The 11,950-nt window shown below is 40.4% G+C and overlaps 1 protein-coding gene and 1 long non-coding RNA gene across 2 annotated transcripts in view; one reads left to right on the forward strand and one right to left on the reverse strand.

Moving 5' to 3' along the window:
• LOC106873102 (rab-like protein 2A) overlaps window positions 1–11,950 on the reverse strand; it is a 143,569-nt gene that overhangs the window by 74,858 nt on the left and 56,761 nt on the right. The gene's annotated exons all lie outside the window — the stretch shown is intronic.
• LOC128250128 (uncharacterized) overlaps window positions 1–11,950 on the forward strand; it is a 51,547-nt gene that overhangs the window by 1,750 nt on the left and 37,847 nt on the right. Inside the window, exon 2 of the long non-coding RNA XR_008266251.2 lies at window positions 6,013–6,080. This is a non-coding gene — a long non-coding RNA (uncharacterized LOC128250128). The remainder of the gene's footprint in view (window positions 1–6,012; window positions 6,081–11,950) is intronic.

Below are 11,950 nucleotides of genomic sequence, written 5' to 3' on the forward strand. Positions count from 1 at the left end.
GTGCATAGGTGTATATATGGGCTTACACCCTTTATATTGTTGTCATCATTATTGTTGTTGTTCTTAGAAGCTCTATGACCCCCTCATCACCCCCTGTCCCCTGCAGAGCGGGCAGATCCCCTTTGCATCACTCTTTTTGATGGCCTTGTACTTAGCCCTGGCTCCATTGTACACTCTAATCCTGTCCCTTTGATTGTAGCCTGAGAACTGCATGCAGTGGATGAAGTGTTGTATGTGTCTTTCCAATTTTATAGGGTTGCACATGCAAGAGATATTCCTCATTGTTCTCACCAAGTCTGCTATTAGAATATTAAACTTGACATTGTCCACAATAGCTGTGCTCTCGTGGACCAGGTATTTAGAGGCCATGGGTTTGGTATAGCGGCAGTGAAGGATCTGGATCTTACTCTTCTTGGGTTCCAGCCAGAGTTCCATGGCTAAAAATGGTAGCCTATAGTTTGGGTGCTTGTTAGGGTAGTTCATTATTACTTTAATAATTTGGTGGATGGAGTTAGCTATTTGTTGGGGCTACTAAGAACAATGACGATAATGATGACAGCAATATAAAAGATGACAGCAATATAATGATGACAGCAATATAAAAGCCCATATATACACATAAGCACACATGCAAAACACATAGACGTGTATGCACACACACACACACACACACACATGTACACATACACACAAATACAGACGCAAATGCATCTGCATATAAGGATACACACCATAGACTAGAATGGACTAAGCAGAGCAGGAGCACATACAAAGACAGAAAGTGTCACTGAAGACATCACAGATGTGTGACAAAAGATTTCTGGACAATGAACATGAGTTAAAATAAGAACAGTAATAAACGAGTGAAGAACGAATATATAGTGCATGTCTTTATTTGGCAAAAAAAAGGAAAAAAATGACCATGCTGAAATACAACTATATCTCTTTCAACACACCGTTTCACATCATAAATCTATATATATATATATATATATATATATATATATACAGGTAGACGTACATACCTGTACGTATATATATGCATATACTCATTTATTTGTTTTACATGATCGAACGCCTGCGTCATCCCTGTTGTAAGTAGTTGTTTCAACTTTATATTTTCTGACGCGACTATCTCTTTCTCTATCACTTTTTCCCCCTCTTGTTCTTCCTCTGTTACTACTACGTATCTCTCTTTACCCCTCTCGTTCTTCCTTCTGTTACTACTATATTCCTCTCTTTCTCTCTTTCTCTCGTTGCTCACCTATTCTTCAACTTCTTTCCTTTGTTTCTCCCCCTACCACTCTCTCTCTCTCTCTTCCTTACCCCTGCCTGGTCACATGCTTCCGGTCACTAATCCTTTTCTTCCTTGGCTATCGCCGAGCAAACACACGAACTTACTGCATCCCTACTTTCAGTTCGTGCCTCACAGCGTTCATATACACATAATTTTTCACATCTGGCTGCATAGCCTTTTCCGTTTGTTTTCCTGTCTTGTTTTCTTTTCCATTTGTTTTCCTGTCTTGTTTTTTGTTCGCCACTACATTCCTCCATGGCACAGGTTTAATTTGTGTATACAAATTTAATTTGCGGTCCATGGGAAGAGCCGTTTTAACGATGCGCCCTGCCCAACTCTTCGAAACGCCGGTGTTAAAACGGGGGTAGCTGATGAAGGAAAATGTTCTCTATGTGGCTTGTGTGTTTTCTGTACTCTGGTTATTATTATTTTCTTGTCTACGTTTTGTTTGCAATGTCCTGTACCCAGATATGCACCTATATATACAGGTAGATGTAGGTATGCACATACCTGTACGTATATATGCATATACTCATTTATTATTTGTTTTATATATATATATATATATATATATATATATATATATAAAACGCTTAGTTTAGAATAGGGGCAGCTGATGAAGAAAATATTCTCTATGTGGCCTGTTTGTTTTCTGTGCTCTGTTTATGTTCTGTTTTTCATTTTGTCCACGTTTTTTGTGACGTCCTGTACCCAGATATGCATCTATATATACATGTGGATGTAGGTATGTACATACATGTACGTATATATGCATATACTCACATATTATTTGTATCATTATACATATCATCATCATCATCATCATCGTTTAACGTCCGCTTTCCATGCTAGCATGGGTTGGACGATTTGACTGAGGACTGGTGAAACCGGATGGCAACACCAGGCTCCAGTCTGATTTGGCAGAGTTTCTACAGCTGGATGCCCTTCCTAACGCCAACCACTCAGAGAGTGTAGTGGGTGCTTTTACGTGTCACCCGCACGAAAACGGCCACGCTCGAAATGGTGTCTTTTATGTGCCACCCGCACAAGCCAGTCCAGGGGCACTGGCAACGATCTCGCTCGAAAATCCTACAGGAGCCAGTCAGGCGGTACTGGCAACGGCCACGCTCAAAATGGTGCATCTCATGTGCCACCCGCACAAGAACCAGTCCAGGGGCACTGGCAACGATCTTACTTGGCTTGCCGGGTCTTCTCACGCACAGCCCATTTCCAAAGGTCTCGGTCCGTAGTCATCGCCTCGGTGAGGCCCAATGTACGAAGGTCTTGCCTCACCACCTCAGCCCAGGTCTTCCTGGGCCTACCTCTTCCACGGGTTCCCTCAACTGTTAGGGTGTGGCACTTTTTCACGCAGCTATCCTCCTCCATTCTCACCACATGTCCATACCAGCGCAATCGTCTCTCTTGCACGCCACAACTGATGCTTCTAATGTTCAGCTTTTCTCTCAAGATACTTACACTCTGACGGGTATTCACATTGACATTACACATCCAACGGAGCATACTGGCTTCATTCCTTGCGAGCTTACGTATGTCCTCAGCAGTTACAGCCCATGTTTCACTGCCATGTAGCATGGTTGTTCGTACGCATGCGTCATACAGTCTGCCTTTTACTCTGAGTGAGAGTCCCTTTGTCGCCAGCAGGGGTAAGAGCTCTCTAAACTTTGCCCAGGCTATTCTTATTCTAGCAGCTACACTTTCAGCGCACCCACCCCCACTACTAACTTGGTCGCCCAGATAGCGGAAGCTATCGACTACCTCTAGTTTTTCACCCTGGAATGAGATAGAAGTTGTTTCCTGTTTGTTTGCAGTCTTTATTGCACCTGAACATCTGCCACAAACAAAAACTAACTTGCTAGTTAACCTGCCTTTGATGTTGCTGCACCTCTTATGTGTCCATAGCTTGCACCGGGTACATCTTATAGAGTTACTACCTACTCCTTTTCTACATACTGAGCAGGGCCATCTACCTGAAGGGGTTTGTGTTTTATCTACCTTCCTACTTATTAGGATTTTGGTTTTAGCTAGGTTGACTCTAAGGCCCTTCAATTCTAGACCTTGCTTCCACACCTGAAACTTCTCCTCTAGTTCTGATAGTGACTCCGCAATTAGGGCAAGGTCATCAGCATAGAGGAGCTCCCAGGGGCAACCTGTCTTGAACTCCTCTGTGATTGCCTGGAGGACTATGGTAAATAATAGGGGGCTGAGGACGGAACCTTGGTGGACCCCTACCTCTACCCGGAATTCATTGCTGTACTCATTTCCAACCCTCACCTTACTGGCCGCATCTCTGTACATGGCTCGCACAGCTCTCACTAGCCATTCTTCTATCCCAAGTTTCCTCATTGACCACCAGATAAGGGATCGGGGGACCCTGTCAAAGGCTTTCTCCATGTCAACGAAAGCCAGGTACAGAGGTTTATCCTTGGCTAGGTATTTCTCTTGCAACTGTCTCACTAGAAATAAGGCATCAGTAGTGCTTTTACCTGGCACGAACCCAAACTGCATCTCATCTAAATTGATTCGCTCCCTAATTAGTTGGGCTATGACCCTCTCTGTAACTTTCATAACCTGATCTAACAGCTTGATGCCTCTGTAATTATTTGTATCTAAAGCGTCCCCTTTACCTTTGTAGCAGTTGACTATGATGCTGCTACACCAGTCATAGGGTATGACTCCTTCGTGTATCACCTGGTTCGTAATACGGGTGACTAGGCTATAGCCAACACTGCCAGATATTTTGAGCATCTCTGCAGTGATTCCTGATGGGCCGGGGGCTTTCCCGGTCTTCATACTCTTAATTGCTTTATCTACCCTGGTACTATCAACTCGGATAGCTGGTCCCTCTATTGGGTCGACATAAGGCAGGCTCTCTTTCTCCCATTCATTCTCTTTATTAAGCAATCTATCGTAGTGGCATCTCCAGACCTCTTTCTTTGCATCCTCATTTAATGCAAGCGTACCATCATCCATGCGAACACATTTCTCTCCTACAACATCACTATTCTCTCTCCTACACTGTCTTGCAACCCGAAATACCTCGAGTCTTTGGTCCTCACGGCGCAGAACATTGGCAAATCTTTCCTTATCTGCTTCCCCTCTGGCTAAATAAACCTGTCGCCTAGCCTCCCTTCTGGCACATTGGTACAATTCCCTGCTACCACCGTTCTTCCAGTCCTTCCAAGCTTGTTTCTTTTGTCTAATAGCCCTGTCTACCTCCTTGTTCCACCACCACGTTACTCTGGGTTGGGAGGGGACCTTACACCACCCACAAATCTGGTCGGTGGCTTTCAACAGGTTGTCCCGCAGAAATCTCCAATTGTCTTCCACGTTGTATGATGCTATATCCCCTTCTATTTCGTTAAATGCTTCAAGTAACTTGTCTCTAAGTCTCTGTCCGTTTGCAGGGTCTTTAAGCTTCCACACCCTTCTTCTCCAAGCCTGTCTAATTCTGGGCACCCATTTTGCCTTGATCCCAAAGTCGCTAACTACTAATCTATGTTGTGGGGTACATTCTTCGCCAGGGTAGGTTTTGGCATTTATAAGCCGCCCTCTTTCCCTATTTCTGGCGAGGATGTAGTCGATTTGGCTAGAGTGTCTGCCGGAGCGGTAGGTGACTAGGTGACTGGCAGGTTTCCTGAAGTTGGTATTGCAGACCATAAGATTGGTTGCATCACAGAACTCCAGCAGTCTGGTTCCCTCCTCGTTGCGGGAACCGAAGCCATAGCCTCCATGTATGCCATGGAAGCCCCCAGCACGACGTCCGACATGACCGTTGAAGTCTCCAGCCACAAAGAGAAGGTCCCTGTCACTCGTCGACGAGGTAGTTTGCAAGAGGGTGTCATAGAATTGGTCTTTCAGACCATCTGGTAGCCCAGGTTGAGGTGCATAGGCTGAGATGACAGTAGCTAATCTATGATGAAGCACTAGTCTGATCTTAAGTACTCTGTCACTTACTCTAACGACCTCGATTACCTTATCCACCCATTTCTCCGCTAGAAGTATTCCTACGCCCCCGACCCCGTCAGTGTTCCCTGCCCAGAAAATCTTGTACCTGTGTTCTTTGCCTATGAGGAACCTTGCAGAACCTCCTCTCCATCTTACTTCCTGGATGCAGCACATATCTACGCATCTCCGTTCAAGCATCTCAACAATTTCACCAGATCTACCTTTCAGCGTGCCGACGTTGAGAGTGCCAATCCTAACAGTATGGGTGTTGGGGGTGTGGGCCTGTAGCCTGGGAAGAGGAAAAGCAGTGTCGTGTACCTGAAAAGAAAACTTGCAATTGGAAGAATTCATAAGCAAAACATTACCTACAACCTGCAAACATTTCTCAACCTTAATGCGCTACCCAAAGGTAGGGGAGAGGATGGCCAAGGCCACTAGATGGGTTCCGGGAGACAGCCGAGGTTGACAGGATGACAAAGGGATGAACTTCCGGTGGAGGGGGCGGGATGACAGAGGAATGAACTTCCGGTGGAGGGGGTGGGATGACAGAGGAATGAACTTCCGGTGAAGGGGGTGGGATGACAGAGGAATGAACTTCCGGTGGAGGGGTGGGATGACAGAGGAATGAACTTCCGGTGGAGGGGGTGGGATGACAGAGGAATGAACTTCCGGTGGAGGGGGCGGGATATATATATATATATATATATATATATATATATATATTTCTTTCATTCTTTTATTTGTTTCAGTCATTTGACTGCAGCCATGCTGGAGTACCACCTTTAATTGAACAAATTGACCCCAGGATTTATTCTTTGTAAGTCTAATACTTATCCTATCGGTTTCTTTTGCCGAAACACTATGTTATGTAAACGTAAACACACCAACATCGCTTGTCAAGTGATGGTGGGAGGACAAACACAGATACACAAACAGACACACACACACACACATATACAACGGGCTTCTTTCAGTTTCCATCTACCAAATCCACTCACAAGGCTTTGGCCAGCCCAAGGCAATACTAGAAGACACTTGCCCAAGGTGCCATACAGTGGAACTGAACCCAGAACTATGTGGTTGGTCAGCAAGATACTTACCACACAGCCACAACTGCACCAATATATATATATTGGGTTTTCCCATAAATAATGTGGTCTTTTCAATTGCATGAACTAAAAGTCGGAGAGGGACAGGATAAACTACTTGCATCAACTTGCTATAAAAGCAGGTAGTAATTTTACCTTGTCCTTATTCTTAGTGCAAGTTTTTAAGAGTGTGGTTTGATTTTAAGCTACTTTTTTAAAGCTACAATGGAAGTGACAAAGGAGCATATTCGGCATATTTTGATTTATGAGTTCAATAAAGGCAACAATGCAACAGAAAGTGTGAGGAATATTAATTCAGTATATAGGGATCGGACAATAAGCGTAAGCCAGTATCAACAGTGGTTCCAGAAATTTCGAGCTGGAAACTACAGCCTTGAAGACGAGCCTTGTCCTAGAAGATCTATAGAACTCAATGAGGATGCCCTGCAAACTGGTGGAACAAAATCCCATCATAACTGTTGAGGAACTAGCAGAGAAGCTTGGATTTAGTCATTCAACCATTCATCGAGACCTGCATGCCACTGAAAAGGTCAGCAAATTGGGTCAATGGGTTCCTCACAAACTTTCTGAGTCTAACTTTCCGAGTGTGTGCTCGTCTTTGCTATCACGTCTCCTGAATAAACCATTTTTGGACCGAATAGTCACTGGTGATGAGAAATAGGTTCTCTATAAAAATGTCAAGCACTAAAGACAGTGGAGAGGAAAAGGAGAAACATCAGCACTCCAGGCTGAAGAAGGTCTTCACCCAACTAGGGTCCACAGAAGCTTTAAGTGAGTCCATGAGTAAAAAATTGTAATTTGTGTGTCCATATATAAATTTTGTTTACTAGGCGAGATACCTGTCTTTATTGAAATTTTCAAGATTTGCATTTGGAATTTATGTTATGAATATAACGAAATTGTTTCATTGTTAGTTTTTACTAACCTACAAACATATTTTATTTCAAAAATTTACATGTGCACATATGGGGTCCACAGATAGCTCTAAGGGTTCCACAAGCAAAATAAGGTTGGGAACCCCTGATCGAAACAATTTGAGTTGAAGAAACAGAACAAGGAAAGAGTTATATCCTGTAGTCAACAGACACATTTAAACCAATCCCAGGCAAAATCAAAATCAGCACTGTCCCCATTGTGACTTCATAACATAATCCATACCTGAACTCAAATTACTTTCGTGCATCTATGGCAAATAGATGCAGCTTCTTTTATTTTTAATTCTTTCTTTTCTTTTTAATCTTTTCCTTCAAATGCTTATACATAGAAATCAATGGGAATGATCAGTATTATTATTATTATTATTATTATTATTATTATTCTTAGGGCAGATGAAATATGCCAGATGAAATATTAAGCAGCATTTCTTCAAGCTTTACAGTCCAAGTTCAAATTTTACCAAAGTTGACTTTGCTTTTCATGTTCTTGGTGTTGAGGAAACAAGTAACAGTTGAGAATCAGGGTTGATGTAATCAACTAGACCCCTCCCAAAAAATTTCAAATCTTATAACTATAGTAAAAAGGATTATTATTATTATTATTATTATTAATCATTTTCATGTGACAATGTCACATAAAAGCACCCATTACACTCTGTAAAGTAGTTGGCATTAAGAATGGCATCCAGCCAGAGACACCATGCCAAAACAGACAACTGGGGCTTAGTGCCGTCCTCCTGCTTGCCAGCTCTAGTTAAACCATCCAACCCATGCCAGCATGGAAAACAGACGTTAAATGATGATGATGATGTGCTTTTTTGTCAGAATCAGGTTTTCACACACTAAATAAAGTACTCAATAAAAGAAACAAAGTTAATTATTTAAGTTTAAAAGTGACCAGCTGAGTTATAACCCTTTCTATTATAATTCTTTCCAAAGCTTGTAAATACAACTTTTGTGATGACTGAATATATATTTTCTTTTAGATCACAAAGAAAGTGAAAAGGAAAGGAGAAAATAAGAATAGATGAAAGGAAGAAAAAGGCACATATAAAAATTAGAAATATAGAAGCTACTCACAAATAAACTTCAGACATATGTGTGTGTGTGTGTGTGTGTGTGTGTGTGTGTGTGTGTATTAATAGTAATGTTAAGACAACAAAAGAATGAAAGAGACCTTGATATTATGTAAATAGAGGAATTTATACATACTATACCGACAGACATATATATATATATATATATATACTATACCTACAGATATATATATATGTATGTATATATGTGTGTGTGTATGTATGATATGTATGTGTCTATCAATATTTGTTTTTATGATATAAAGGAAACAATTTTAAAAAGGTGCAGGTGTGGCTGTATGATAAAAAGTTTGATTCCCAACCACATGGTTTCAGGTTCAGTCCCACTGAGTAGCACCTTGTGAGTGGATTTAGTAGACAGAAACTGAAAGAAGCCTGTCATATGTGTGTCTGCCTCCAACCACCACCACTTGACAAGTGGTGCTAGTGTGTTTACATCTCTGTAACTTAGCACTTTGGCAAAAGAGACCAACAGAATACTCTAAAAAATTTAACAGAAATTATATAAAGCCAAGATGAATTCAAAATACATCACAATCCGATGACGACTTAGCTGGTCAAAATTCAAAGTCACTATTAATACTAAATACTATTTTTGTTAAAGAATAACAAATATATATATATATATATATATATATATATATATATATAATATGTGACAATTATTTGGTAGCCATGATAACTGTCACATATTATTTATAGATAAATTCCTCTATTTACATTGAGGTCTCAGTCTTTCTTTTGTTGTCTTACCTTTTCTATCAATATATATAAATATATGTATATATATTTATATATATATATATATATATATATATATATATATATATATATATATATATATGTAAAAGACTGGAGAGGAATGAAGCTAGTATGCTCTGGTAGACATGCAACATCAGTGTGCATGAACAACAAAGTGCAATATGTTGAGAGAAAAATTAGTTATAAGAGGAATAATCAGACATGGCATGCTTATAAATGAAGACAGCTGCATAAAGAACTGTCAATCACTTACAATGGATGGAATGTGTGGAAGGGGGAGACCCAGGAAGATACGAGGTGAAGTAGTGAGCACCAATCTCAAAATGTTGAGCCTCAAAGAGATGACAATGGACCTAGATGTCTAGTGATATGAGGTTTTCGAGTAGACATGTCACCTCAAAGAAACTGAGTTCTGAGCGGATTGTGTATTATGTGCTCTCTATTCACCTGTAACATTAATTCACACACTCTACTGCAATGAACTAAATACCCCACCCCCCTCTGACTATATCATTGCTATTCTGCTGTTGTGTTCGTCACTCACTGCCTTCTCCTTCCCCTTCCCTACTTTGCACTCTTGTGAACTTTCTGCTCACTTACCCTGTCCAATTCTCTTTTCCACTCTACTTACATTCACCTCCTTGTACTTTGAAGGTATGCCCTGGAAATTCAACAACTCTCTCTCTATCTCTCTCTCTCTCTCTCTCCAAATGGGATAGCAATGTATCCCCTGTACAGTAAGACACCTGTTTCTGCTCCTCTATCAGTTTAACCTCTCATCACCTGGTACAAAGCCACCTCCCACAATACCCCTTTCCCCCTCATTTGAGGGATGTTCTTTTGTCTTGCAAGTAACTTGGTGACCTCACCAGTGCTGGTGCCATGCAAAAAGCACTCAATACACTCTGTAAAGTAAGAAAGGGAATCAAACCATAGAAACCATGCCAAAACTAACAATAGAGTCTGGTGCAATTCCCTGGCTTGCCAACTCCTGTCAAATCATCCATGGAAAATGGATATTAAATGATGATGATGATATATGCATACATGTGTATACTTTTACACATACAATGCATGTATACACACACACATACTTACATATACATACATATTACACACACACACACAGGGTGGGCTTAAAGTCACGCATCGAAACATTTGACATTGTATTTACATTACATTATTATCATTATTATTCATTTTGTTTATCATGTACCTGTACAAGTGTATTCATCATTATTTTGTTTATTTTATTCTATTTTAGAAAGACTGAAGTATGTGTATGACAATTCCAGAGCATATTTTGTGCATGTCTTTCAGCCCACCTTGTGGTACTAATAAAATACAGAAAAACATACATGGTATTTTATGCTTCATAAAACAAAAATAATTGAGGCAAATAACAGCCAGGGTTACATAATGACTGAAACATTATATAATCTTGTTAAACCAACTCAGTATATATATACCCGTTATACAAATTATGAACATCATAAGTAGTACATGCAGTAGGAGATAAACAACCCGATCACAGAGGTTCAAGGTCATAGTTTCTCCCATATCAAGGTGGGTAATACAAGCACACATTCCAATTTGATTATGCAGCTCATATTCTGCATACCAGCCTATCCATTGGTTTGATGTCCCAAATCATACCTCACTGTATGTATATCATACACTAGCATATATGAAAGTGTAGTATGGTATCAACTATTGAGCATGGAATTTCGCTACAAGTCACGCTTCACTGTTCAATCATCATCATCAGCTTCATTTCACATTCATGCTCCATGTTGGCAAGGGTCAGATGGTTTGACAAGGATCTGATGAGTTGAAGGATTGCATCATGCTCCATTGTCTTCTTTGGCATGTTTTCTACAGCTAAGTACCTCTCTTATTGCCAACCACTTCACAGGTGTGTACTGAGTGCATTTTTTGTGCCACTGGCCCTATTGAGATCACTTTGTAGCTTGCAAGTCAACAAACACAGTGGGGTAAGGTGCTGCATCCATATGTTATATGGGGGGTAAGGTATGAGGGAAGAGAGTGAGGTAGAACAGGTCCATAGTGTAGAGGAGCTACACAGCTAGTCTCATTGAGGAGAGAGAGAATGAACTAGAGGTATCTTCAAGAAGATGGACAGTGGTCCAGATGGTATCTTGGGTAGCTGGAGCAGTAGTTTGTGGAGCTATGAGGGTTTGGAAGAATGTATCCAGGAGGAGAAAAGGGGAGTGGAAGAGGTAGACAACATCTGTAAAGATCGGGAAATGATTGATATATACATATATATGTGTGTGTGTGTAGTGATATCTTACTTCGTGTGTGAATACTCAAATGTTTTTGCTTCATCATCATCATCATCGTCGTTTAACGTCCGCTTTCCATGCTAGCATGGATTGGACGATTTAACTGAGGACTGGTGAAACCAGATGGCTACACCAGGCTCCAATCTGATTTGGCAGAGTTTCTACAGCTGGATGCCCTTCCTAACACCAACCACTCTGAGAGTGTAGTGGGTGCTTTTTATGTGCCACCGGCATGAGGGCCAGTCCAGCGGCACTGGCAAGTATATGTATATATAAGTGTGTATATATATGATGAAAAATACCATAAACTTGGCCAAAAGTGTATATATATATATATATACATACATATATATATATATATATATATATATATATATATACATAATATATATATATATATATATATATATATATATATACATACATATATATATATATATATAGATATATATACATACTATATATATATATATATATA

This window comes from Octopus bimaculoides, chromosome 19 (genome assembly GCF_046866305.1).
Source record: "Octopus bimaculoides isolate indiv1 chromosome 19, ASM4686630v1, whole genome shotgun sequence".
Lineage (NCBI taxonomy): Eukaryota > Metazoa > Mollusca > Cephalopoda > Octopoda > Octopodidae > Octopus > Octopus bimaculoides.